This window comes from Lissotriton helveticus, chromosome 1_1 (genome assembly GCF_964261635.1).
Source record: "Lissotriton helveticus chromosome 1_1, aLisHel1.1, whole genome shotgun sequence".
NCBI lineage: Eukaryota > Metazoa > Chordata > Amphibia > Caudata > Salamandridae > Lissotriton > Lissotriton helveticus.
Window position 1 is genome coordinate 114,907,844 of NC_136057.1, and position 26,694 is coordinate 114,934,537.

The 26,694-nt window shown below is 46.9% G+C and overlaps 2 protein-coding genes across 3 annotated transcripts in view; one reads left to right on the forward strand and one right to left on the reverse strand.

The window, feature by feature from the left end:
* The window catches only part of LOC144759390 (uncharacterized), a 577,744-nt gene that overhangs the window by 35,091 nt on the left and 515,959 nt on the right, over nucleotides 1-26,694 (reverse strand). The gene's annotated exons all lie outside the window — the stretch shown is intronic.
* The window catches only part of LOC144763293 (uncharacterized), a 48,717-nt gene continuing 22,299 nt past the window's right edge, over nucleotides 277-26,694 (forward strand). The window contains exons 1-2 of one of the 2 annotated variants that reach the window (XM_078648884.1): nucleotides 277-363; nucleotides 7,518-7,568. The gene's annotated coding sequence lies outside the window, so the exon portion shown is untranslated. Of the gene's footprint in view, nucleotides 364-688; nucleotides 801-7,517; nucleotides 7,569-26,694 lie in introns of those variants that run through there. The other variant, XM_078648795.1, reaches the window with a different exon arrangement.

Here is a 26,694-nt window from a genome sequence, read left to right on the forward strand (position 1 = left end):
TTCCCTGTGCCTTTCTACCGTTTTCTGCATTGAGTTGTAGTAGAGATTCTCATTACACAAATGGTTGTAATTTGTGATATTTTTATGTTTCCCTTGTCTTCATTGCCTCATTTTGCTCTCTAGAAAGTGCCACTCATACTCATTGAAATGTCACTCACAATGACACTGAAAATATTAAAATGTCACACATGGCAATCTGAAACCTTGGCAGCTATGGACACTGCTTCCCACAGTGCGGGTTAAAGCAGCCTTGGATTAACTGCGCATGCGCAGAGGACAGACACCATTAAGACAATCGGACTCCAGAAGTCGGTGCAAGAAAGATTCACAGCCCAGGCCCCGACAGCACGGAGCACAGCACAGGTAGGACGAGGTCCGAGCAGGGACAGAAAGAAGCACAAGAATGACGGTGTCCGCGCGGGGGCACAAGAATGAGATACCTCAGTTGGGGGGGGTGTCTCTCCTCTGCGCGGGCGCAGTGAGGCTGCGCGTCCTCTGTCCAGGGCAGTTCACACTCTGCTCTGTGCAAGGTCCCAACTTTGTGATTGCTCTGCCGTAGGAAGTAGTGTTTTGGCTCCGCACATGCGCTGCTTTTACACGCGCTCCTGCGCGTGCGCAGCCGTGAGACGCCATGTTTTGTGCGCGATGGCGGCGTGAGTGCGCGCATCGTCACTGGGGGGGGGGGGTTGAATAACGCACCGGGCCTCACTCTTCACAGAGCCGGACATCAGGCGGCCGGGCACCCAGTGTGCCCCCCCTTCCAGGCGCTGCAGCCCCCACTGACCGATGCTCAAGCAGAGGTGAGGTGTCCTCAAAGCGCCCAACCATGTGTGTGTGGTTTTTTAAAATAATATTTTTATTGGATTTTATGTTTTTTATATATTTTTTATTGTTATTTATGAACAACAAAAGAGAGACAATGACTTCGCCATAGTCAAACAATTCCATATAATCCCATTCCCCGTGTGTGTGTTAGTGGGATCCGAGGTGATGGCTGGTGTCTGATTCCTGGTGTTTGTGTTGGCCTCGCGCACTCCGGCCGTTCTGCCACATCCAGCCAGTGAGTGCCACAAAACAAGGATCGGCTGCACGGCGCGTGAGCCTGGCTGCAGCAAGCCCCGCTTCTAAGCTCCATTGGCGTGATATTTACCTTCTGCTATGTATGCAGTGAGCTTTACAAATGATCGATTGATTAGGTGAATGATTAAGTGGGTCAGGAGAAGTAAAGAGAGATCAACAATGTGTATTGTCACTAAGAGGCATGGCAGTCCTAAAATAATCGGCGGGAGTGGAATTCCTCCTTTCGGAACTAGGGCCCTCACACACCCAGCCAGCTAGGTGCCATGCTCCATCATTTGGGCCTGTTCCTCGTTGGGTTGGCGCTGCAAGACCTGACAGGCACCCAAAGAGGGGCTCTAAGGTGGTGATCTTTTGATCTATGCCGTTTGGTGCAGTGGAGGTAAGGGACCCATAAAGTGTAGATGAGATGTAATGGAAAGGGATTAAAACAGGTTGGGTAGTCCAAAGAATGACTTTTATTCAGGTTGGCTCCCCACCTAGTTAAAAGGAAGAGTGGCGACTATCTGAAGTAATGGTTCGGGATAACTGCGCTCTACTCTTAAGTGGTCTACAGGTTTGATGCCTCATAGTCTGGAGGATCAGTGGCGATTCATCAGGACCTAGTGAAAAACTATCAGTACGAATATTACATGCATATTGTGCTGTGTGTTATGTAGTTGGCTCCTAATATGCAATACATTATTTCACTCTTTTCGTTGAGTCCATTGTCTGTTTTGCCCAGACGTACGATAGTTTTTGCTTTGAAGCACAATAGTAATCAGTGCAACTTCCTTTTACGTGTTTTAGGACTGTCCATTTCATGTCTTGTGCCCCATGTCTTTTTTTCTTCGTAATGTTGTACCATGGGTGCATTCTGGACTTTGCATTTAATTCTTGATCTGTGTTGAGTGATCCTCTTTTTTACTGCCTGAGTTGTTTTACCTACATATGCAAGCAGGCATGGGCATATTACATAATATATTACGTTGGTACTATTGTAATTTGTGAATTCTTCATGTATGATACTTTTGTCTCTATTCAAATTGATCTCCTTCGATGGTACTCGAGCATGAGATGCAATTTCCATATTGATGGTGTCCTTTAATGTGAGGTAGTGCTAGCATGGTCTGTATGGAAACCTTTGGTCTTGTCACCTATGTATTGGCATGTACCAGTTCGATGTTTTAGCCAGCTGTCAGGGTCCTCTGTTGGTTGCTGTCTTAATTCACAGAGTTTACCTTGGGTTGGGAACAAAAGTCTGATCCGAGGGATGTAATGAGCCAGATCACTTTTGTTTGCCATGGTGGTACTGTCTGCCACCTGGGATGTATATGTGAACAAGTTACGGTTAGCTGCTGCACAGATGAGGAGAAGAGTTCCCCGTGGGTCATTTCAGTGTCTCAGGAGAGTGTAGTTAGAGATATCCAACTGAGTTCAAAGGGGCATAGAACCGATGATTGCCTCTGAAGTAGAGGGCCACTGTCCATGTTCTTTCACCTAAGCATGTAATCAGATGTAGTATTGATATATAGGCAATCAACGTAGCATCAGTTTGGTACATTCATGATGGATTTAATGCCTTCGATCCATATTGAAATAGTCTTATTGAAGAACACCAAGTCGCTTATTCTTATTAAGAGATGCAATGTCAATAAGCTGGTAATCACCATCGCATCCAGTCAGATAAAATCTTGAAAGGATTATTGCTTTTGATAATTACTAGCGTGTAGTCTCGTCAGGTATGCCAGGTGATTGCCTATATATCTATCCTACATCTGATTACGGAAATAGCACCTTAGTGAGCTTCCCTGCACCTGCTTCACTAATGATTGCTGCTCCTGTGTGGGCATAGAGTAGGCTTCAGTGAGCTCTTACCCCTTCTTCAGCCCTGGTGCCACTGTGCCTGCTGCACTAACAATAGATGTGCCCATGTGCTGTGTAGTGTTCAACCTACAAGGATACAGAACACTAAAAAGGCCTTTGCTGCAACTGTCCAGCTGACCAGTGGCATGGACTGGACTGGTCCCGGCTGTTGGTCCTTGACTGAGCCCATATGAGGCTCTATGTGCTTCCCCTGAGGTCCTGGGAGGCTATAGAAGTGCACTCCTATTATGGAAGAAGACTTAAAGGACTAAAGTCCAAAGGTAAAATCTTTGACCAGCACGAACCTGGTTGGTGTATCCGACCTAACTTCCATCGTGGTCACCATCAATTTATGCCTAGGTCTTCCGCAACAATGGAGTATCATTGGCACCTTGTGATTCTTGGCACTATCGCTACTTGAAGCATTACATTTCATATCTCAGATTCCGCTTATTGGGTTTTGTCATTTTAGTGTTATTTTGTTCATTACATTTTACATTATTTTTCTATTTCGTTTTTTTTTTTTATTGTTTTACATTTTGACTTTTACTGTTTTGGTTTCTGCATACATATTTTACATATTGTCCTATGTTAAGCCTGCCTGTTCCGTGCCTTAGGTACCAGGGGGTTGACTCCAGGTTACTTTTAATGGCGTTGAGAATTCACTCTGACAGGGGTTGTGATTTTTCCTCTTTCACCACAAATAATAATTCAATTTCTTGCAGAAACTAGCAGAGTTTTTAGAAATGATCTGTAAATAGGCAGTTGATAACCTAGCAGGGTTGAAGCACTTGGAATATGGGACGAGTATCGTGCGGGAACAGAACCTCTACAAAATTCAGTTTAGGGATAAACCAAGCTTCACGCTTGAAGGTCACAACTTTTTAAAACAAATATATTGCAGCTCTTTGCATTTTGACAGCCCCAAGCAAATTTGAGAACAGAGTGGATATATGTAGCAGAGACGAGTTTGTGTTTAACTGTTTATCTAAGAATTTGCAGGAGAGATTACTGAGCTGCAGGAACCCAACTCTCCCCGAGAGGTGAACATTCCTAAAAGCATAGAGCGCTACATGCTTCCATCTAGAACACTGACCTCTGAGGAGGGCGCATCACCAGTGAGTCTCATTCTTGAGACTGCTCTGGGTTGTTCTGTGAACTCCAGAGACTGAACAAAAAGGAATTGGGCTGAGAAAGCTTATCATGGCAGTTGTTACAGGTGTGGGTTTAAGGCACACGTGGGAAGTAATGGGAAATGCCCGGATCAAGGACAGTGTTGCAGTGTTGGGGCATTTTCAAGCAGTATGAGTGTATGCACTACTGTAAAAGTCTGCACAATTGATGTTAATGAGGAAGAATGTCCCCAGAGGGAATAACTTAGTTTTAGCAATTGATTCCATAGTTCGTTCCACCTTCATGCGACAGGTAATGTGTCCCTTGTGTATCATTCATGCTGGTGCGGTGCTGTTAAATGGAATGGCGGATTCAGGACTACCCATCAGGATTTGGTGTGATGTAGCCTTTGATAAAACTAGAGCTGTGAGAAACAGCTGGCCAGCTCCAGTATAAATCCCCACACCTTAGGTGAGCAGGATATCGATATATACTGGATTACTTTGTTAGTCTGCTGGAATGATTGGGTAAAAAGATTCACTCAAAAATGTATATCTATCAGTGGAAGGTAAGGGATGGGATGGCAGAATCAGACTAAGTTGGTTTCGCTATGAGGCCGGTTCCTGATAATCCAGCGGTGTTGAGTGACATGCCTGTATCGAATGTAGATTTTGATGCCAATGACATTAAGAATACTTTACTACATTCTCCTGATGTTTCCCGAGTGGGTGCAGTGAATGGGTTGAGCATTGTATCAAACTTAAAGCTCAGGCAGTACCTCTCATTCATAGAGTGCGCTATGTTTAGGTCTCGCTAGACGTAAGCAAAAGCGAAGCTTTTGCTGTCTATGCGAGACAACTATAGTAGTTACTTTTCGGGGAATGAGGACAGCAAAGTGCCACGCGCATTTGCAGGCCGAGATTCGACCTCGTGAGCGCGCACGTCGTCACTCACGCATGCGCACAAAGAAAGCCATACACATACTGCATATACACACACGCACCCCCCCTTAAACATACACACGCGCACACAGACAGACAGAAGCACGCACAAACACACTCAAACAGAGACACACACACACGTACACCCCACCCCCACTCACCCCTCCTCTCACTCAACACACTCACCTGTTCTGGCGGTGCTCGGCAGCGGATCTGCATCTCGGGCGGCGGTAGCGCTTTGCGGGGGTCTCTCACCACATGAGAGCCCCGCCTTCCCCATGCGCCTGCCCGCTCTTCACCCGGTCCCCCATCTCGGGACCGGGACTCAATGCGGAGCCTTCGTGGCTCCTCGGGCAGCTCTCTCTCCCTCTCGCCGCAATGGGGCGGGACTTCCGGTTGGGGCCGCGCTGTGATTGGCCGGCTCCCCAACCGCTTCCGGGTCGTCGCAGGCAGCGCGGCGGCCCGGCGGGGATTTGTTTTATCTGCCTTCTGCTTTTTTTTTTTTATATGTGTGTAAGGTTTTATATATATATTTTTTTGTGTTTTTAATTTTACTTTTTTACCTGTTTCTGTTAAATCGATTTCGATTTCTGAAACGATTTTCACTTTACATACCTGCTCGCATAGCATTTCTCTTTTGACCGTTTGCTTTCACTTCAATGAATTTCCCTTTGCCAGATTTCTCATTTGCCTACATGTTAGTGTAGCATTCATTTTCTCCTTGCCGATCTGCTAGCACTTCATTGATTTCCTCTCTGCCTGTGATGTTGCATTTTGCCAGCTCTGCCTTGATTTCCTCTTTAACCATTTGCTAGCACTGTATTGTTTTATTTTTTGCCATTTATTTGATCTTTACCCGTTTACAAGCACATCAAACATTTATTTTGTTACTGCAGGAATTTCTTCTTTACCTCAGTGATGGCACTGCAGGGGTCTCCACCTGTTGATGATGAGCTGGCACTGCACTGAGTAGGCTAACTAGAAGTCATACATACCCACATATCATATTTTAGGATCTCAGTGTCTTATATTTACTAGACTTATGAAAAGTTGAGGCTTTGAATTGTTGCTCGTAATGCAGACATTCCAAGACAGATGATATCGTCAGAAAGAATGTATCCCTAGGCAGGTGCCAGATACATTGATCGTTCTGTAGCACTCAAACTTTTCATGTGATCAGAACATCCACACATTCAAGAAGCCTTCTGTGAAGAGGTTGACCTAGGATGTAAGTACATCCACACACTGACGTCGCCTCCCTTCAGGATTTTGTCAGGATGTAAGTGCATCCACACACTGAAAAGGCCTCCCCTCAAGAGGTTTTCTTAGAATGTAAGAAGAGCTCAGTATTTAGGTTGTTTATAGACCGATTATCTCTGGTCTCATATTGGATAACCGAAGAGTCTCCTGCTGCAGTTATCTGACCACAACGTGGAAATACATCAAGTATCTAGTAACTGGGCTAACCAGCATTTGCAATGCAATAGGTCTAGCATTGGCGAGAAGCTATTGGCATTGTAAATGGCAATGCCTTTTATCTGTTTTCCAAACCGGCAAGCTGTGCGTAAACACACACTTTGTACTAGTAGTCGTTGCTTATGAGAAGCAAGGCTGGCAGTCACTGCACTCTTTTACTGCCAGCCATGCTTCTTGTAAGCAAGGACTATAAGTACAAAGTGCGTGTTTATGCACCGCTTGCAACTTTTCAAAACACAAATAAAAGTCATTGCCGTTTACAATGCCAATAGCTCAAACTCACACAAATGCGAGACCTATTGCATTGCAAATGCTTGTTTTCTGAGGTTACGGAGTAAGCTTACTGATCTTACATGATTTATGATACCAATTCCTCTGAATGGTTTCATCAGTTTTTATTGTCCAGAAGAGGTCTGGGGGCATGCATCTTTTAAAGTTCACCGACCACAGCCCTTTGGTTTGAACCCTTAATGGTGTCAGTAAGGCCCCTGTAAGGTTGCTAAGGCTGTTTTTAAAATTACAACTTTGGCATCAAATTAGTACACAGAGACAGACACTACAGGGCTGGCTGCTTATCTAGAAAGCCACTTTTGGGTAGTTTGGTCACGAGGATTTGGATGTTCATGAATGTTTGTGGCAGCGGTGTTAGACGCTGTCCATGATGCTGCTTGTGCTGACCCAGGAGTGGTGCCAGTTCACAAGGACTTCACAGATGGTCTCCCCTGGGACTGGTGCTTAAGTGCTGAGGTGTTTGGGTGTGCTCAAGTGGTGGCAGAGCTAACTGTGGCTCTGTATATGTTGTGAGACCCGATTCTTTTGTTCTACTTAGGAAGCTGAGACCATGCTTGTTGAATATGCACCCAATGTGAGTGTTGAGGTCCGCATTGCAGGTCTGCCTGAAGTTATGATGCTGCCGACAGTAGCGTGTCTGCTAAAAGCAATGGCGTGACTGGTGGAACTATAAAGCCAAATAAAAGAAAGTTATCTTCCAACACCGCAGTCTTCGTGACTGAGACCAGTAATACTGAAGACTTTGAGACTCACAGCAGTAATTTCTCCTTTCAGAGCGTTATTGCTGCAGATGGAGTGGAGCCCAGAAGAAAGCACATTACTAAGGTACCAACAAAGTTTAATATTTTTCAATTGTATTAACTGTAAATGCATTTTCTAGTTTTGTGGCTTTTTGTTTCGTTTTTTCTTGTAGGCTGTTACCTTTTGTTTAAAGGGAATGATGTTGTAGTGTGTGACCTTAATGCTGCAGTTTGCATTTCATTACCATCATTTGCTTACCCTGGAGAATCTCCAGGGTGCAGTAGGTTTGCTGTTCCAGAGTTCTTTCTTCAGCTTCTGGGCAGTTGTCACTCTGTGGCGGTCTGTGGTCCTGTTTCTCTGCTCTTCTTGTAGTAGCTCCTATCAGACTATGGACTGTTCCCATGAGGCACAGGTTCAGACTGATTTGCATATGGCCATGTCTGAACTGGGGTGGCAGAGTGGGCTAAAGAACGGTGATGGATTAAACACAGATCTGTTGACTGGGTGTGAGTGTTTGATTGGTTCAGATGCTCCATCCATCACCATCCCCTTTTGTACCGCAAGGTCAAAATCAGCCACTGGCTTTCATCAGTAGAAGGCCAATCCCCAGGGATCAGCGTTGAAGTGCCATTTAGATGGGTGCCTTTGCTGTGGTTTGGTCCCTTGAGAAGTTTAGGTCAAACCTGTATGGCTCTCACTTCCAAATACAAACCTTCCACAGGCCTCTCCGATGGTTAATACAAGTGAAAGGTGAAAATCCCAAATGGGTAAAGTAGTCCATCTCCCTACAGGGAATAGACTTTGAAGTGAAACAGAGACCTGGGACTGCCAATGCAGATGGACTTTCCAGGTTGTCCCATTTAGACGATGTTAAATGTTACGTTATGTTAAAAATACTTATAAAGCGCGCGCACACCACAAGGTTTCAGGGTGCTGCGGACAAGGGAATCCTGCCGCTAAGTGATTCATTCATAAGCCTGGCGAAAGAGCCAGGTCTTTAAGAGTTTGCAAAATTGAGGATATGATATCATCGATCTAATGTCCTGAGGGAGAGAATTCCAAAATTGAGTGGCCAGGACCGTAAATCTTAGTCCCCCAATTTCTAGCGTTTAAAGGACGGAGTAGCTAGGGGATTCAAAAGGGAAGACCTAAGATCCTCAATGCGGATATGTCTCTGTACCTGAGTAGATACAGAGACTGGGCAGTTGCCATGGGGCGCTTTAAAGAAGAGGCATTCCAACTTGAATGCACCGCGTTCGACTACCAGAAACCAATGTAACTTTTTCATAAGATGGGTGACATACTGCATTCTTGCCTGGCAATAGATTAATTTAGCAGACTGGTTCGGCACTAGTTGCAGTTTTTTATATTGATATGCCGGAATGCCAAAGTATGAAGTTAGTGTAGTCAATGTGAGAGATGACTAAGGCAAAAGCAACTTAGGTAAGAGCTTCAGTAGTGAGAAATCTGCTGTTCTCCAATGATGGGGTATCTTTCATAGATTCACATGCTTGAATCATTCCCCGTCGTTGAAGTGGGATTCCCACGGGACATAGAAGAGCAATATAGCAATAACATACCGAAAGCACAGCTAAAAGAGCAATAGGAAGAATTGTAACATGGACGTTAATAGAAAAAAACATGTCACTTTAATAACTTGTCCAAGTTACTAGATATGGTACAAACTCCAGCCAATCAGGCAACAGCACCCTCTGGAACCTTCTCCTCAGAGGCTCAGGCTCTCAGATTTTCTACTGCACGTCATGTGAAGGGAGTCTCCCTGAGCTCTGCTCAGTAACTCTACCTTTTCCCTTCAGAAACTCTTCAGAATATCTTAACTGCTTTGTCTACTACAAAAAGGTCACTCATCAGACACTGTGAGTCTTGTGGGAAATTCTGGCTTCATTCCGAAGACCCCCACAAAAAGTGTATCTACTTCCTCCACCCTGAACATCAGGTGAGAGGTTGTAAAATCTGCAGGACTTTTCCTCAAAAGACTTTAAGAGACAGAGAGGGAGGTCAACTTCTGTGGTTACAGAAACTCAAGACTAAGTATATCAGATGTTGAGAGTGATTCCTCTCTCAGGACTGTCATCTCTAAGAAGAGGGCTTGTGAGACGGAGATGGTATCTGCTAAGGCTAAGCTGCTCAAGAAAGACCACACCTCTTCTCATGAAGGCCAGACTTCTTCCTCAAAAAGGGCTCCTGTTCCTTCTAAGGGACTACTCATGCCCCCTACACCTCCGAGATCTAAGTCTCAGGCGTCTAAGTCTCTTCCTGAGACAAATTTGCCTAAAAAATGGGTTCCTCGTCGACGATGATTTCCGTCGCCACTGCTACAACGACAACTTCCACCTTCTCTTCTCAACGTACAATGATTATGTTGTCGGCGTCCTCTCTGTTGTCGTTTGTCATGGTGTCGGTGAAGCCTCGCTCGTCTGCCACCTCCCTCACTTCGTCATCGACAGAAAAGAGGTCTGTCTCCGGTCAGTCGTCGACGGATGCCTTCTCGCCGACGAGACGGTCGATGGCTCTCAAGGCTCCACCTGCTTCGTCGACGGTTGCCTCGTCGACGGTTGCCTCGTCGACAGCACAGAAGCTTTTCCTTACGGAACTTCAACCCCTCTCTTCGTCGTCGACCGCTGAGTCGGTGGCGGCATCCTTGGTTCCACCTTCAGCTTTGATGTCTCTAGTCCCCTTGAAATCTTCAGCAACACTTTTGCCACCTTCAGGAATGTCGGATGTTTCCTTACTTCAACGTAGGAACTCTTCTTTGGATCTATTGCCGATTCAACCATCTCCAAATCTTTCTGTGGAGCTTTTTGACTGTGGGGCTAATGAGGAGGTTTCGGAAGAGAATGACCGGTTCCGTGCTGCTTGTACTCCTTCTGAGCTTCTCATCAAATGACAAGATATTGATGATGACCAAGGATATGATTATTTCCCTGAGCCTAATACTCAACCACCACTTGTGATCCAACTGTGCAGATGCCCATGTCTCTCATCTCTAATTTGCAACATGTGCTTGATGACTACTACCGCCGATTTCCTCCCTGGGAGTCGGCCTCATCTGTCCCACAGATGCCTCTTCCTCTGCCTTCATCGATCATCAGGCCGCCACCTCCGGTGGCATCGATGTCTCATCTCCCTGAGGACGCACACACAACTGACGATGACAGCGAAGAAGGGGAGTGGGTGATAAATCCCTCCTTACTGAGTGGGACAATTATTAAATTCAGACTGCGTCATCTACTGACAAAACTGAAGAGCCGACCTGGCACACATCACTTTGTGCCATTCCCATGAACACTGCTCTAGGGATGTCTTACACATATCTCGGGCAGTGAGTTAAAATTCACAGATTTATATATTGCGGTTCATCACCCGTGATGATTTCTAGATGCTGTCTATGGTCACGGGGTGATAAAGTGATTTGCCCAGAATCACAGAATGTTGCACTGAAGCAGAGACTCAAACCCGTATCCCCAGTTCCCAAGTCAGGGGAGAGTGCCTGCGCACTCTGTAGCTGAGAACAATGCCTTTCCTGAGTGGAGGTGTTCACTTCTCCCCTGGACAGGAAGAGCCATCCGTGGTGGGGAGCTTCAAAGGTCTTGCCCCCTTTGTAATGCGACCCCAGCCTCTCCTGTTCGAAGGAGCGGGCCTCCGTCGCGTCCTCACCCTTTTTGGCGGCAGGACAGGTGGGAAACCTTTGATAGAATAGGAGATGTGCCCCCCCCTCTGTCAACTCCAGCCCTCGGGTGCTGGAGGCTAGGTCAAGTACACTTTTCAGTGCCCACCATCTTGAAGATGGTGGGACATGTTCAATTATGGCTAGGACGGTGTCCTCCTCTCACACAAGGTGGGCATGTTAGAGGACCTAGACACCCAGGCAAAGGGCCCATTGGACACTACTTGTCACTTTCTTGTAACGCCCTTAAATCAAGTTTTCAGGTGGCATCCCCAGTCCCTGAACTTCAGTTCCTGACCACCTAGTTCCCCTAAGCCGCTGTTACCTACTTGTAAGGAGCCTCTGTCCGATTGCCCCAGACCCCCTTCATTTGTATTGGGTTTCCAACCTTGAACTTGCACCTGCATTCGGGCGCCCACGTGCCGCTGGTGGTGCACTGTTGGTTCTGAAGTGAACCTTGTCCAATACTGACCTTAACTTATGAAGAATGGCCTTGTAAGTAGATGTTGGCTATACGTTTGTTGAATATTTTCTTCACCCCATAGGTTAACATTGCAAAGTCTGAAAATTGCACTAATTGTCCACTTTTTATATTGACCAGAATTTCTATAGCAAAACTTATTTACTCAAGATGAAATTCTGTGGTTCCGCAAAATAAATCTAACCAAGTGTCATTTTATAAATTGGTCTCAGATTTATTCATTGATTGTGTGTCATGTATTTCCACTGTGTGTACAACAGTGTGTGTCATTTATTGCCACTGTGTGTACAACAAATGCTTAAAACTACCCTCGTATATGTCTAACTGCTCCCCCACACTACCACAAAAGAGCATTAGTATTATCTACTCTAGTCTCTGTAAAATCTCTGGGGATCCACTGGACTCTCTGCACACTTTGGGCCAGATGAAGGTAATTTTATTTTACCATTTCTTAAATACCGAATCATACCGATTCGGTAGTTAAGAAGTGGTAAAATAGAGGGGGGGGGGGGGGATGTAGGTATTTCAGAATGGGTAAATACCGAATCGTTAAGAATCGGTATTTACCGATTCTGTAAATACCGATTCGGTAATGCCCATTGATTCCTATGGGCATTGAAGCCCATAGGAATCAATGGGCATTACCGAATCGGTATTTACACACACATGCCCTAAGGGCATGTCTGTGTGTCACATGGAACAGGTGTGCATGCACAGATGTGCATGCACACCTGAATTCGGTATTTTACCACCCAATTGGATTGGGTGGTAAAATACCGAATTCTGAAGGCCTGTGGCACTGTAAACAGTGCTACTTACATCTGGGTTTTACCGAATCGGTAAAATTACCGATTCGGTATTTTACAGATTCAGTAAATTTACCGTTTTGGTAAATTTACCGATTCTGTGAAATAATGGCCCCTACATCTCGAAAACCAATTACCGGTCGGTAACGGCCGAAATCGGCCGTTACCGACCGGTAATTGGCGACCTACATCTGGCCCAAAACCTCTTTTTGGTATAGTATAGTGAGAGCCGACTCCCCACGCTCAAGTACTCACACACACTCAGACATAGACAGACAGACAGACACAGACACACACACACTCTCGCTCTCTGACACACATTCTCACACATACCCACCCTACCTCACATCAGAATTGAAATAGAAATGACACCTCCAACTAGGACCATTAGTAAATAGGTTCATGCAGAATTCAAAAGATCCTTCTTGTAAGGATCTCTGTGCAGTCATCCCCATGACAGGAAAGAAGAAATGCAAATGAATGAATAAAATGCTTTAGGAAGCTAAGCCTTCTTAAATTACGAAATGAATGAAAGATAAGCCAGGAATAGAGAGAAACAGAAAAAGAAATAAGACAGAAAAAAAGTGAAATAAAGATAATAAAAACAAGGGACATAGAAAGTACGAAAGAAAGAAATGAGGCTCCCACATATTATATTCAGTGGTGCTTGTAATACGGCGGCCAGGATATCCGTCACGTTTGTGTCTGAGTAACCCGGCCAGCGAATTCTAAATCAGACTCTTGACACTTTGCAATGTTGCTGCTGTTAACTGTGCACCATTACTTCCTCAGAAGTCACAGGCAAGAGACACCTGGTCGCCTGTAACAGGCTGTCTGAGGTTTTTTTCTCTTATTCAGGACCACCAGGGAATACCTGGCAGTGGTGATGAGAATTTGTTTTTAAATGAATCCCACTTCCTGGGAGTATATTAATCAGGGAGAAAGTTCCAGGGGTGTGAGGGTCATTAGTTATTGCTTTTTAAAAACAAAAACAAAAACAAACTCCAGCTTTGGAAACTTGTTCTTGAAAATAACAAAAGTTGGTGAATGGCCGCCTGAAACATCCCCAAGGGATCCAGAGAATTGTAGATCAACTTCCTATAGATGGTTGAGATTGGTTTTTCGGTCAGGGGATTATTTAGCAGCTGGTCCTCCAGTGGGGATGCATCCGGCAACTTCCCCCCCTTCCCAGACGTGACCTTGCAGAGCGTGACCCACCTGCAAATGTCAGAACCTTTTTTAGTCACCTAATTCATACTTTTGTTGTAGGATCGTGAAGGGCACAAGCGCCTGTCCCCTCCACACATCGCCCGGCTGCTCTAAGCTAATCAATCCCCATTTTGTGAAGCCCTGAAATCCTCCCACTGCACTTAAGAGATCACCACCATACAGTGGAATAATTTCAGTCAGCTTACCTTCTCAGCCTAAACACTTGGTAGCCTCTCTCCACACCCTTACCACTGTTTAGGTATGAGTAGGTAGGACGCACTCATACTTTCTTCAATACAGCACCAGGGTGGGGTAACCTCTCTTGCCCATGGTCAATCTATCTACCCGGTAAGCTGGATCCTCACGGTCCACAAAAACCCAGTTGTTGACTGCCATCAGTTGCGTGGCCCAGTAGTACTTGTGAATGCTCCAGACCGCCAGTCTACCTTAATAAATTCCCCTGTGCACCTTACTCAGCACGAAGTGCCACCATCCCACAACAGGAGCCAAAGTTCTCGGTCTACCCATTGAAAGAAAATGTTTGGTGGGATCTTAAAGGACGTTTTTTTCACGATGTACAGGAGACCCTGGAGGGTCATCACTTTAAATAGGACCACCCAGCCAAGTAAGGAAAGCGGGAGTGCCCGCAAGTGTGGGGCAAAGCTGGTCTAATTTCGGAAGTATGTTCCTGCTTGTGGCTCTCTTGTAATAAACACGCCCAAATATTTAAAGCCATGTAGTGTCACCCGAACTGTGCACCTAGAGTGCAGCCGCAGGGTATCTGCCACCAGCAGGAATGTTAAGGACTTCTTCCAGTTGATCTTATATCCTGAATAATCTCTAAATATGTGAAAAATGTGTAGGATTCATTCACTCGAGAAGGCTGATTACGTGTCCTACAGCAAAACGTCAGCGTAGGGGGATATTCTCTCATCCCACTCCTGATCAACTGGAATACCCCATATGAGAGGTCCTGGCGAACCTACGCACATGAGAAGAACATAGGAGACAAGGAACATCCCTGTCGGACGGCAAAGACTAGGGAGACTGTTTTATTGGCGCGCATGCGCGCTAGAGGGGCCACATACAAGAGCTTGACAGCAGCGCCACTGGTTCAGCAAAGGAATCCCCTGTTGCATGTGGTATGCCATTAATGTGTCGGAGATATAAGCGCGTTCCCTGGTGTGGCATAAATCCCGATTGATCAGGATGAACCACTGTTGCAATTACTGTCCGCAGGCAGATCGCCAGAGCCTACAAAAGGACCTTAGTCTCAAAATTAAGCAGGGAGATAGGTCTATAAGACCCACACTCAGTTGCTGCTTCATCGTTTTTTGCGGATGAACACCACCTCAGACATTCTTTGGTCCTCTGGGAGACACCCTTATTTTCAGGCAGTCTGAAACCTCCTCTGGAGGCACTCCTTGCTTTTATCCATCATGCTTTTATATAATTCTATGGGGAGCTCATTAGGCCCCGTCGCGTGCCCTGTTTGCAAGGTTACTATTGTTTTATTTATTTAGTCTACTGTCAGGTCTTGGTCTAGTGCGTCTCGGTCCTCATTCGTTAGCATTGGCAGGGTCAGGTCTTTCAGGAAGTCTCTCCCAGTATTTCCGTCCCCTTGTTGTCAGTGTCCTCAAGGATCACTGGCTTGAATTCATCCTATAGCACGCAAGCTGATTCAACAGGCCGTCCGTTCTCCTTAAAATAGAAGTCTGCTCCACCTCTCATACGAGCTTTGAACATCTTGTCGGGCACAGAGGAGGGAGTCGAGGGGGGGCGGGCGTCGACAGAGTGCGAGGAGCGGTGAGGCGGGAGCAGCAGGCGGGCGGCGGCGCGGGGCTGGGAGAGTGAGGCGCAAGGAGGGGGGCTGGGAGAGTGAGGCGCAAGGACAGGGGCGGTGGGGGCTGGGAAAGTGAGGTGCAAGGAGGGGGGTGCGCGCGTCGATGGTGCGATGCAAGGAATGTTAAGAGCGGGCGGGAGAGCAGCATCGACAGAGGGCACAGAGGAAGGTTCTAGACGAACATTGACAGTAGGGAGGCAATCCCCTTATGTTATTCAACAAGAGGGGGACAGAAGGGCTTTTGGAAGGTCCAGCATACATGCCCAGGCCAACACTAGAGAAGAGGGGACGCAGTTCCTTAGGTGGGTCAAGAGAAGTAAAGAGAGATCAACAATGTGTATTGTCACAAGGAGAAATGGCAGTCCTAAAATAATCGTCGGGAGGGGAATTCCTCCTTTCGGAACTAGGGCCCTCACACCCCCAGCCAGCTAGGTGCCATGCTCCATCATTTGGGCCTGCTCCTCGTTGGGTCGGCGCTGCAATACCTGACGGGCACCCAAAGAGGGGCTCTTTGGCAGAGATCTTTTGTTCTTTGCCGTTTGGTGCAGTGGAGGTAAGTGACCTATAATGTGTAGATGAGATGTAATGGTAAGTGATTCAAACAGGTTGGGTAGTCCAAAGACTGACTTTTATTCAGGTTGGCTCACCACCTGGTTAAAAGGAAGAGTGGCGACTCTGAATAAATGGTTCGGGATAACTGCGCTCTACTCCTGAGGGGTCGACATGTTTGTTGCCTCATAGTCTGGAGGATCAGTGGCGATTCATCAGGACCTAGTGAAAAACTATCAGTTCGTATGTTACATGCATATTGTGCTGTGTGTTATGTAGTTGGCTCTTCATATGCAATGTATTATTTTTTTTTTTTTTTTTTTTGGAGAGTTTTATATAGCGCAAACTAGAACCGAACCGAATCAGTTATCAGAGCGCTTTACATAGCACCAGTTACTTTCATTTTTTTTTTTTTTTTTTTTTTTTAGGCACGGGGAGATTAAGTGATTTGCCCAGAATCACAGGGGTTTTTTGGCGTCGTTACCGAGACTCGAACCGAGTTCCCCAGGTCCGAGGTCGAGCGCCTTAGCCGTTAGGCCAACCCCTCTCCCATTATTATTATTTCGCTCTTCTCATTGAGTCCATAGTCGGTTGTGCCCAGACGTAGGATCGTTTTTACTTCGAAGCGCGATAGTATGGAATCATGCAAAATCCTTTTACGTGTTTTAGGACTGTCCATTTTATGTCTTGTGTCCCATGTCTTTATTTCTTCGCAATGTCGTACCATGGGTGCATTCTGGACTTTGCATTTAATTCTTGATCTGTGTTGAGTGATCCTCTTTTTTACTGCCTGAGTTGTTTTACCTACGTATGCAACCAGTCATAGGCATATTACACAATATATTACGTTGGTACTATTGTAATTTGTGAATTCTTCATGTATGATACCTTTGCCTCTGTATTCAAATGTATCTCCTTCGATGGTACTCAAGCATGAGATGCAATTTCCACATTGGTGGTGTCCTTTAATGTGAGGTAGTGCTAGAATGGTCTGTATGAAACCTTTGGTCTCTTCACCTGTGTATTAGCACGTACCAGTTTGTCTTCGATGTTTTTGCCAGCTGACAGCTGTCAGGGGCCTCTGTTGGTTGCTGTCTTAATTCACAGAGTTTACCATGGGTTGGGAACAAAAGTCTGATCCAAGGGGTGTACTGAGCCAGATCACTTTTGTTTGCCATGGTGGTACTGTCTGCCACCTGGGATGTATCTGTGAACAAGTTACGGTTAGGTGCTGCACAGATGAGAAGAGTTCCCCGTGGGTCAGTTCAGTATCTCAAGAGAGTGTAGATAGAGGTATCCAACTGAGTTCAAAGGGGCATAGAACTGATGATTGCCTCTGAAGTAGAGGGCCACTGTCCATGTTATTTCACCTAAGCATGTAATCAGATGTAGTATTCATATATAGGCAATCAACGTAGCATCAGTTTGGTACATTCATGATTGATTTAATGCCTTAGATCCATATTGAAATAGTCTTATTGTCAAGTCAAGTCAAGTCAAAGAATTTATATAGCGCACTACATACCCGGAGGGTTTCAAGGCGCTTAGGAAGGGGGAGGAGGATTACTTGTCAAATATCCACGTTTTGAGTTGCTTTCTGAATGCTAGGTGGTTCTGGGTAAGGCGAAGGTTAGCGGGGAGTGAGTTCCATGTTTTAGCAGCCCGGTATGAAAAGGATCTGCCTCCCATGGTGGTCTTGTTGATGCGAGGTACAGTGGCGAGGGCTTGGCTGGAAGAACGTAGTTGGCGGGAGGGGGTGTAGAAGGACAGTCGTGAGTTGAGGCATTCTGGACCGATGTCGTAGAGTGATTTGTGTGCGTGGGTAAGCAGTCGGAAAGTGATCCTCTTATTGACGGGTAGCCAGTGGAGGTCTTTAAGGTGACCAGAGATGTGTTCGTTGCGTGGGATGTCTAATATGAGTCTTGCTGAGGCGTTTTGGATTCGTTGGAGTTTCTTCTGGAGTTTTGCGGTAGTACCCGCGTAGAGGGTGTTTCCGTAGTCGAGTCGGCTCGTGACCAGAGCGTGGGTGACTGTTTTCCTAGTTTCGGTGGGGATCCAGCGAAATGTTTTTCTGAGCATGCGAAGAATGTTGAAGCAGGAGGAGGATACGGCGCTGACTTGTCTGTTCATTGAGAGTGAAGAATCCAGGATGACGCCTAGGTTCCGTGCGTGGTCTGTCGGGATGGGTGCTTTTCCGAGGGCTTCCGGCCACCAGGAGTCGTCCCATGCAGAGGGGGATGTACCTAAGATGAGGACTTCTGTTTTGTCTGAGTTAAGTTTCAGACGGCTTTGTTTCATCCATTCGGCAACTTCTTTCATTCCTTCGTGTAGGTTAGTTTTGGCGGTGCTGGGGTCATTGGTGAGGGAAAGGATCAGTTGAGTGTCATCCGCGTACGAGATGATGTTGAGGTTGTGTTGACGTGCTATGGCCGCGAGGGGGCTCATGTATACGTTGAAGAGGGTGGGACTGAGTGAGGATCCTTGTGGTACGCCGCAGATGACTTCAGAGGCCTCGGACTTGAATGGTGGAAGGCGGACTCTCTGGGTTCTTCCGGTGAGGAACGAGGTGATCCATTCAAGTGCTTTTCCTTGGATTCCGATGTTATTGAGGCGCTGTAAAAGGGTGCTGTGGCAGACTGTGTCGAATGCTGCAGAGAGGTCGAGGAGGATGAGGGCGACTGTGTCTCCGTTGTCTAGTAGAGTTCGAATGTCGTCTGTTGCTGCGATGAGGGCGGTCTCAGTGCTGTGTTTTGCTCGGAAGCCAGATTGTGAGGGGTCGAGGGATTTGTTGGCTTCGAGGAAGGTGGCGAGCTGGTTGTTGACAGCTTTCTCGATGACTTTGGCCGTGAATGGAAGAAGCGAGATGGGGCGGTAATTTTTGAGTTCGGTGGGGTCCGCTGTGGGTTTTTTCAGAAGGGCGGTGAGTTCAGCGTGTTTCCAGTCTTCCGGGAAGGTGGCGGAGTTGAAGGAGCAGTTGATGACGTCTCGGAGGTGCGGTGCTATGACGGAGTCTGCTTTGTTGAAGATGTGATGAGGACAAGGGTCTGTGGGGGATCCTGAGTGGATGGAATTCATCAAGCGGATGGTGTCCTCAGTGGAGATTGGGTTCCAGTCGTTAAGGGTGTTCACGGGGGGAAGATGATCAGCAAGTGGTTGGGTGGGTTGGTTTTCGGGTTGGTTGTCAAAGCTGTTGTGGATGTCTGCAATCTTGTTGTGGAAAAATGAGGCTAGGGAGTCGCAGAGGGTTTGAGAGGGGGTGATGTCGTTGGAGTTGGCCGAGGGATTGGAAAATTCCTTGACGATGTTGAAAAGTTCCTTGCTGTTGTGGGCGTTGTTGTCAAGTCGATCCTTGAATGCTGTTTTCTTGGCTTTTCGGATCAGTTGGTGGTGAGTGCGGGTGGCGCTTTTGAAGGCGTCCTTGGTGCTGGTGGTTGGGTCTTTTTTCCAGGCCTTTTCAAGGGAGCGGCAGAGTTTCTTGGACTTCTTGAGATCATCGTTGAACCATGAGGCCTTCTTGCTGCCAGGTTTGTTTTGACGTTTTTTCAGTGGTGCCAAGGTGTCAGCGGTGTTGGATAGCCATAGGGTGAGGTTGGCGGCGGCTTCGTTAGCGTTAGAAGAGAGGGCTGGGGTGTTTAGAAGGAGCGATGCGGAGATTTGGTCCGTGGTGATTTTGTTCCAGTTCCTTTGCAGGGTGGGTTGGAGGTGGATGTTGGGTTTTGGTTTGTTGTAGGTGAAGTGAACGCAGCTGTGGTCAGTCCAGAGGAGGTCCGTGGTGTGGCTGAAGGAGACATGGTTGCTGGATGTGAAGATGGGGTCGAGTGTGTGACCTGCGATGTGGGTGGGGGAAGTGACTAGTTGTTTAAGTCCGAGGTTGGCGAGGTTGTCCACGAGGGTGGCGGTGTTGCGGTCGTTGATCTTTTCAAGGTGAAAGTTGAGGTCTCCCAGAAGGATGTAGTCTTTGGAGGGGAGCGCGTGTGGGGTGATGAAGTCCGTGATGTCTTCACTGAATTTTGCGCGGGGTCCTGGTGGTCTGTAGAGGAGGGTGCCTCTGAGTGTGGTTTTGGGGTCGATGTGGATCTGGAAGTGAAGGTGTTCGGAGTTGGCGAGGTTGGCGTCAGAGCTGGTTGAGATGCGGATTGATTTCTTATGGACGATAGCGATTCCTCCTCCTGTGTGGCTGGTACGGTCTTTGCGAGTGATCTTATAGTCTTCCGGGATGGCAATGGTGATGTCTGGTGCGGAGGAAGCATTCATCCATGTTTCCGTAAGGAAGGCGATGTCCGGAGAAGTGGTGTCTAGTAGATTCCATAGGTCAATGGCGTGCCTGTGGACTGATCGGGTGTTGAGAAGGATGCATTGTAGGTGGTTGGGGTCGGGAGTCTGTGGTGTGGTCGTAGTGGCGATGTTGTCGGTGCCGCTGAATTTGCAGGTGTAGCAGGAGAAAGGTCCATGGGTTTGTCCAGGGGCGGCTTGGACGCAGTTGGGGGCGCGACCGGGGTTAAGGGCTAGGATGGTGGCGGCATCGTAGGTAATGCGGGAGGGCTGGGCAGCGCGAGGGGCAGGGGGTCTGGCGCTGGGCGCGGTCCAGGCGTAGACGGGCTTACCTTTGGCGCGCCTTCGGCATGGCCGAAGCGCGTGGACGCTGCGCGTGGAGGCATTGGCCATAAATGGAGGGTGGAGGGGGCGGAGCGTGGGAGGGTCAGCAGTGAGGCGGGGTCTAGGTGCAGGGAGGGTCTGGGACGGGCCAAGGGGTCAGAGCAAAATGGCTGCAGGGTAAACAAATGTGCGTAGGTCAATTATCTCGAGCGCTGCAAACCTCGGTGTGCACCGCAGTGAAAGCGCTAGTGGTGAAAGTGAATGCCAAGTAGCGTTATCGAGCGCTGCCCCCAGAGTTACAGATTTCCAAAGTGAGTTGTTTTATTACACGAGCGCTGCACAGGCTTAACAGAACAACACAATGCTAATGATGTAACACAGGCGCGTGGATCACGAGCGCTACACAAGGCTGAGCATATACAGACAATGCTAATGATGTTACACGAGCGCTACACAAGGCTGAGCATATACAGACAATGCTAATGATGTTACACGAGCGCTACACAAGGCAGATAAAAGAAATTAAACAGTGCGGCAGGTTAATTAGCAGTAATGAGAGCGCTGCACAAAGCTGATGCAAGAAATGAACAGTGCGGCGAGTTGATAAGCAGTAGGTCAACAATACCAACAGGAGAGGGAGGTGAGGGGAGCAGCCGTTTCTGCGCAGAGCAGGAGGAACACCAAGTCGCTTATTCTTATTAACCGCATGCGTGCGGCGGTTATTTTTACCCTGTGCGGCTTTTTTTTAAAAGCCGCGTTACATGACGAGCAAAGCTCGTCATGAGCATGCGAGCGGCGCAACTCAATTCAATTCAAGGATTCTTTATTCGATGATTAAAAATCACCATAAAAGCACATACATACATACATGAGTAAAAAATATATAAAATTTCATTAAACCATTATCAGAATCCTAGTAGTAATAATTATTTACATATGACAATAGAGAGAAGGAATTTAACACTTTTAAGGGAAGAATAATAACAGATTTTAGGAATCATTCCTCTCCTCTGGTTACCCTTAATCAGACCGCCACTTTAATAAAATTCATTATGCAGCACAATGTTAAAGGATCTGATGCTTTCTGTAAATAGGTTAAAGCCTCTCTAGCATGTTTCAGTTTGGCTTGTTTTAGAATTTTCACTAAAAATCTACGCCTGGGCATTGAATAAAGAGGGCACAGGAGTACAAAGTGAAGGGAATCCTGCGGAGACCTGTTGTCGCAGCCGCAGGTTCCCTTCTGCTCAATTGTGGTTAAAAACCCTGCTGGTGATGCCAATAAGTGCGGGAGTAGATTTAATCTAAAACGGCACATCAGGAATCTGTCCTGGGCATTATGCATAAGGTACAAGTATGGCTCCATTCCCTCTGTGCTCTTAACCAGGTTATGAGCCCTTACGGTCTTTTTGGGCCCTTCAGCCTCAGCTCTCTGGAGTGCTTTTTGATCTAGGAAAGCTTTTTTTACAGTCGCTTTGTGCTGTGGTGCAATTGCTGCAGGGTCAGTGAAGAGGTTCCTGTAGCCAACTGACTCTAGGGTACTCTTTACGTAGTTGAGCCATGGGATTCTCATACATTTATCTCTTTCTAGACAATCTTTTAGAATTTCCCTGCTCAGAGACGCCTCTGGGTTGATCCAAATTTTTAACCAGGCCACTATTGGTCTAAGTTTTACCAGGTCTTCTAGATATGGCCTCCCCAATTCTCTATGTACTATGGAGCCCGCGGTGCTTGGGGGTACTCTCAAAATAGTTCTTAGGTATTTGGTTTCTTCCCGCTGTATTTTCACAGTATTAACGAAGCCCGATACCTCTGCCCCATAGATCACTTTGGAGCCGCATATGGAGCTATACAGGTTCATCACCTGTTCAGGGCTCCATCTTCCAACCCTCCTACCGTAACCTGCAATAGCACCATTCGTAGTAATCATTTTACAGCAGCGCTCCTCAACCAGGGAGTTAAATTGTAAAGAACCGTCAAAGATTACACCTAGATAGGAAAATGTTTTGACCTCTTCTATTTTATGGTGTCCTATCGTGTACGTAAATTTGGTGCATGGTTTATTGCCAGCCAACAGCACATAAGATTTGCCCAAATTGACAAAAAGATCTAAAGAGCCCATAAACTTAACAAATCCATCAATCAAAGTCTGTAGGCTCCTAGGCGTACGAGCGAGCAGGACCGCGTCATCTGCATAAAGCAGTACGGGGATATGACGCAACCCCACCCTTGGACAATCTGTTTTTAAATTTAACAGGAACTGCTCCAGGTTATTTATATAGAGTGAGAATAAAAATGGGGCTAGAATACAGCCTTGCCGTACCCCGCTCTTATAGGGAAATGAGTCGGTCAACCCACCCTCTCTGTTAAATCTGACTTTTGCAGAGGTATCACTATGGAGTTCCCTTAGAATGTTAATTAGGGCAACCTCGATCCCCATAAGCGACATCATAACCCAGAGTTTCTCCCTATTTACGTGGTTGAATGCCGCTGCCAAGTCCATGAACCCCATATAGAAGGCTTCGTTGCTGGCCATGGTGTATTTGGCGGTCAGCATATAGAGGTTCAGGCATTGGTCACTGGTGGACCTCCCCGTTCTGAATCCATACTGGGTGTCCGAAAAGATGTTATTTTCCTCGGTCCACTCGGACAATCTATTAAGGATCGCCCTTCCCAGGAGTTTGGCAGACACGTCAATCAGAGAAATAGGGCGATAACACTGGGGATCGTCCCTATTATCCTTCTTGAAAATAGGGACGATTATAGCCTTTGACCAGGACGACGGTAAACCACAGATGATGGCAGTATTTATGACCCTAGTCATTATGGGGGCCCACAGTTCTACACAGCTCAGAAACAGATCAGGGGGGATCCCGTCTGGACCAGGAGCCTTATTTTTTGTTAAGCCCTCTATTCCAGCAGTGATCTCCTTAATAGAAAACTCTACTGTAGTACCTTTGTGGGAGGTCCCTACGTACCCTTCAGTTGGGCCTGGCTCATGATTATACAGCCCCTTATAATGAGAGACCCACTGTTCTGGTAGGATGTTTAGTCCTATCTCCGGGGCATTATTCTCCTGGAAGGTTGGTTGACTAATAATTCTCCAAAACCCGGACATGTCCCTGTTCTCCCCTGCTTCTCTTAGGTCTGCCCACGCTTCTCCCTGAAGAGCTAGTTTCCTCCTCTTGGTCTCGCTCCTATACTTGTTCCTACACTCAGCAATTTGCAGGGTGTCCCTAGGTTTATTTTTGAGGCTGCTTTTGAGCTCCCTCAGAGCCTTTGAACAGTCTCTGTCAAACCAGCGTGGATTATGTTGGTTCCTTATGGGCGCGCTAGTTTTTAAAAGACCATCTATAAGGTCAGCAATCTGGCCAAATGCTTCGAGCAACCGCGAGCCCTGTACACCCATATCTAAACAGTCATCCATGGCGGATTTTCCAGAGTCCAACAAGGATTTATAGAAGGTTTCCCCGTCTATTTTGGACCATCTTAATCTTCTTCCCTGGTCTGTTACCTTCTCTGTGATCAAGCCTTGGGGTCTACTTCTTGAACCCACCGAATGCAACAACCCCAGTACAAGGGGATTGTGATCACTAAAAGTGCTCCATTCTATCCCTACGCTAACAACTCTGTTTATAAGAGATCTAGAAACTAAAATGTAGTCAATAAAAGAGGAACATCCTCTGCCCTTAAATGTTGGTGGTAGACTGCCATCCCTCTGCACAACCATCAAATTAATGGTGTGCACTAAGTCGTAGTTGAGAAGGAGTTTGCTAAAAGCTATACCATCCGGTGTGTGCGAAAAATGCGGCCCTTTCGCTACGGGGCAATGAGACCACTCTGCATCAATTGGAACCAATGCCGAGCATAGGTGACAGTTAAAGTCTCCCATGACCAGTAGGGCAGGTACCTGTCCCACTTTCCTAGCCCCGATTTCCTGACCCAATCTGTCATCTAATTCTCCTATAAATGGAGTGAGGCCTCCCCCTGCCCCGTTATTATAAATATTGAAAACAGTTAGTCTTAGCCCCTTTCCTTTAAACCGTACTGCTTGTATAGCAAGTGAATTCTAGTCCGTGATGGACCATCTGCCCGGGAGGTTTAGATCCACATATATAGATAGTCCTCCCATGGCTCTCCCCGATCTCGTTTTTTGTGCCGGGACAAAAAAGCATTTGTACCCCTGGATGTGGAAGTTATTGTTTTCTAGGGCCCATGTCTCCTGGAGGCTAATTATTTGAAATTTGCTAATATAGGTGCGCCACTCCTTATTGTTAAATGTAGCTGCCAAACCTGCTATATTCCAGGATAAGGCTCTCATTTCATCATGAGCATACTTTGTTCCCCCATTAAGCCCAATTCGTTCCACAGTCTCCACCTGGCCAGGTTCAGACCCATTTTCTCCCATTATGGGTTCAGTGGCTATAACCCTAGTCTCATTTGCCTCAGTCCCCCTAGCCCTACTAGGTAAAATTTGCAGTGCCAACGGATTTTGCTGCCCAGAACCCAATGTTGAGTCCCCTATAGTTACAACGTCTGGGCATTCATTTCCCCTTATGTTGGAATGTCTAACCATAAGTCAATCAACCCCCTCAAGTCCATTCAGACAGCTAAATCGATTAAAGTTATGGAAGGGTGTCACCGGGGGTTGAAAAACTGGCCGAGCCTTAAAGTCATGGTTTCTACCCCTCCGGGCAACCCTCGTCCAGTTGTCGTAAGCTTGAGCGGGATACTTAGGGGTTGGGGGGAAGAAAAAGGACACTTGTAGAGTCTGGATTGTTGATTCGAGAGATCTGTTCTTCCCATGACAAATATGGGTAACAGTCCCCGCATCTCGAAAACTCACCAGGATGCAATCCCCTATTATAGATTTGTTTGTATTGCCCACCCAAGGTACCCTTCTCACCATAATGATTTCGTTGTTAAGATAGGTCGGAAGCGGTCGGTTCCAATTTAACCACTTGATGACCTTACTTTTCAGTGAGCAAAAGTTCTCGCCTTCGCCCACCATAAGTGGGGGAACACCGGCCATAATTACCATAAAATCATTGGCCTCTGGAGGGAGATTGGGTCTTCGGGGTCTAGCAGCAGGCTTCACTGGGGGTGGGGGAGCAATACTGCCATTAATTGGCATAGAAGGGGCTGGACCTACTGGCACGGATGGAATATTAGTTTTCCGTAGCTGGACTGGAGCTAAATTAGGCATAAGAAGTTGAGGGGGAGGGGCTGCAGTGGTCACCAAACTACCTAGCGTATTAGAGCAATTGGGTGTGACAATAGGGGGGGGGGGATTAGTCTCAAAAGAACTACCCTGGTGGCTGACCGAGGATTTCATACTACTTATCGTAGCCTCCAGGATAGTGAGTCTAATCTCAACCTTTTTAATACTCTCACTGATCGGCAATAACAGTGACCTGAGCAAAAATTCCAGATTCCCTATCGGGACAACAGAAAGAGGAACATTGGTGACATTATTTACCATGGTATCAGCCGAGTCTGGTGTTGTAGTAGCCTTTTCGGGCGGTGTTATATGTACATCTTCCAGTAGCCTCTCAGTAGTTGGGGGGGTTTTAGATTTCTCCCAAACTCAGTGTGAGGAATTTTTGTTTTAGTTTTTCCCTGGCCACCCCTCGACTTTCTCCTACGTTTGTTAGGTGGGGGGCCATGTACCCCGTGTACAAGATTTGGCTTAGGTTTAGCTTTCCTACCTTTAATGGCTGGTGGGGGCTGGGTAATTAGATCAACAGTCACACAGCTTGGGCTAATAGGGGGGGGGTAACATTGGTGGTCAATTCAGTGGGGTTATTGGTGCAATCCCTCAAAAGAAGAGGGACATCGTCCAATGGAGATGGCTCCCCGCTAAGTGGTATACAGTTGTCTCCAAGGGGCCTATTCTTCAGGTTTTCAATGGAACGTCTACGCTCCGCCCTGAGCTTGGTCAGAATGCTTTCCTTCTCCCCTTCTCCCACAGCCCGAGGGAAATAGTTATCCAAAGTCCCATTTTTAACACCCCCGCCTTCATGGGGGTGCCCTCCGTGGCC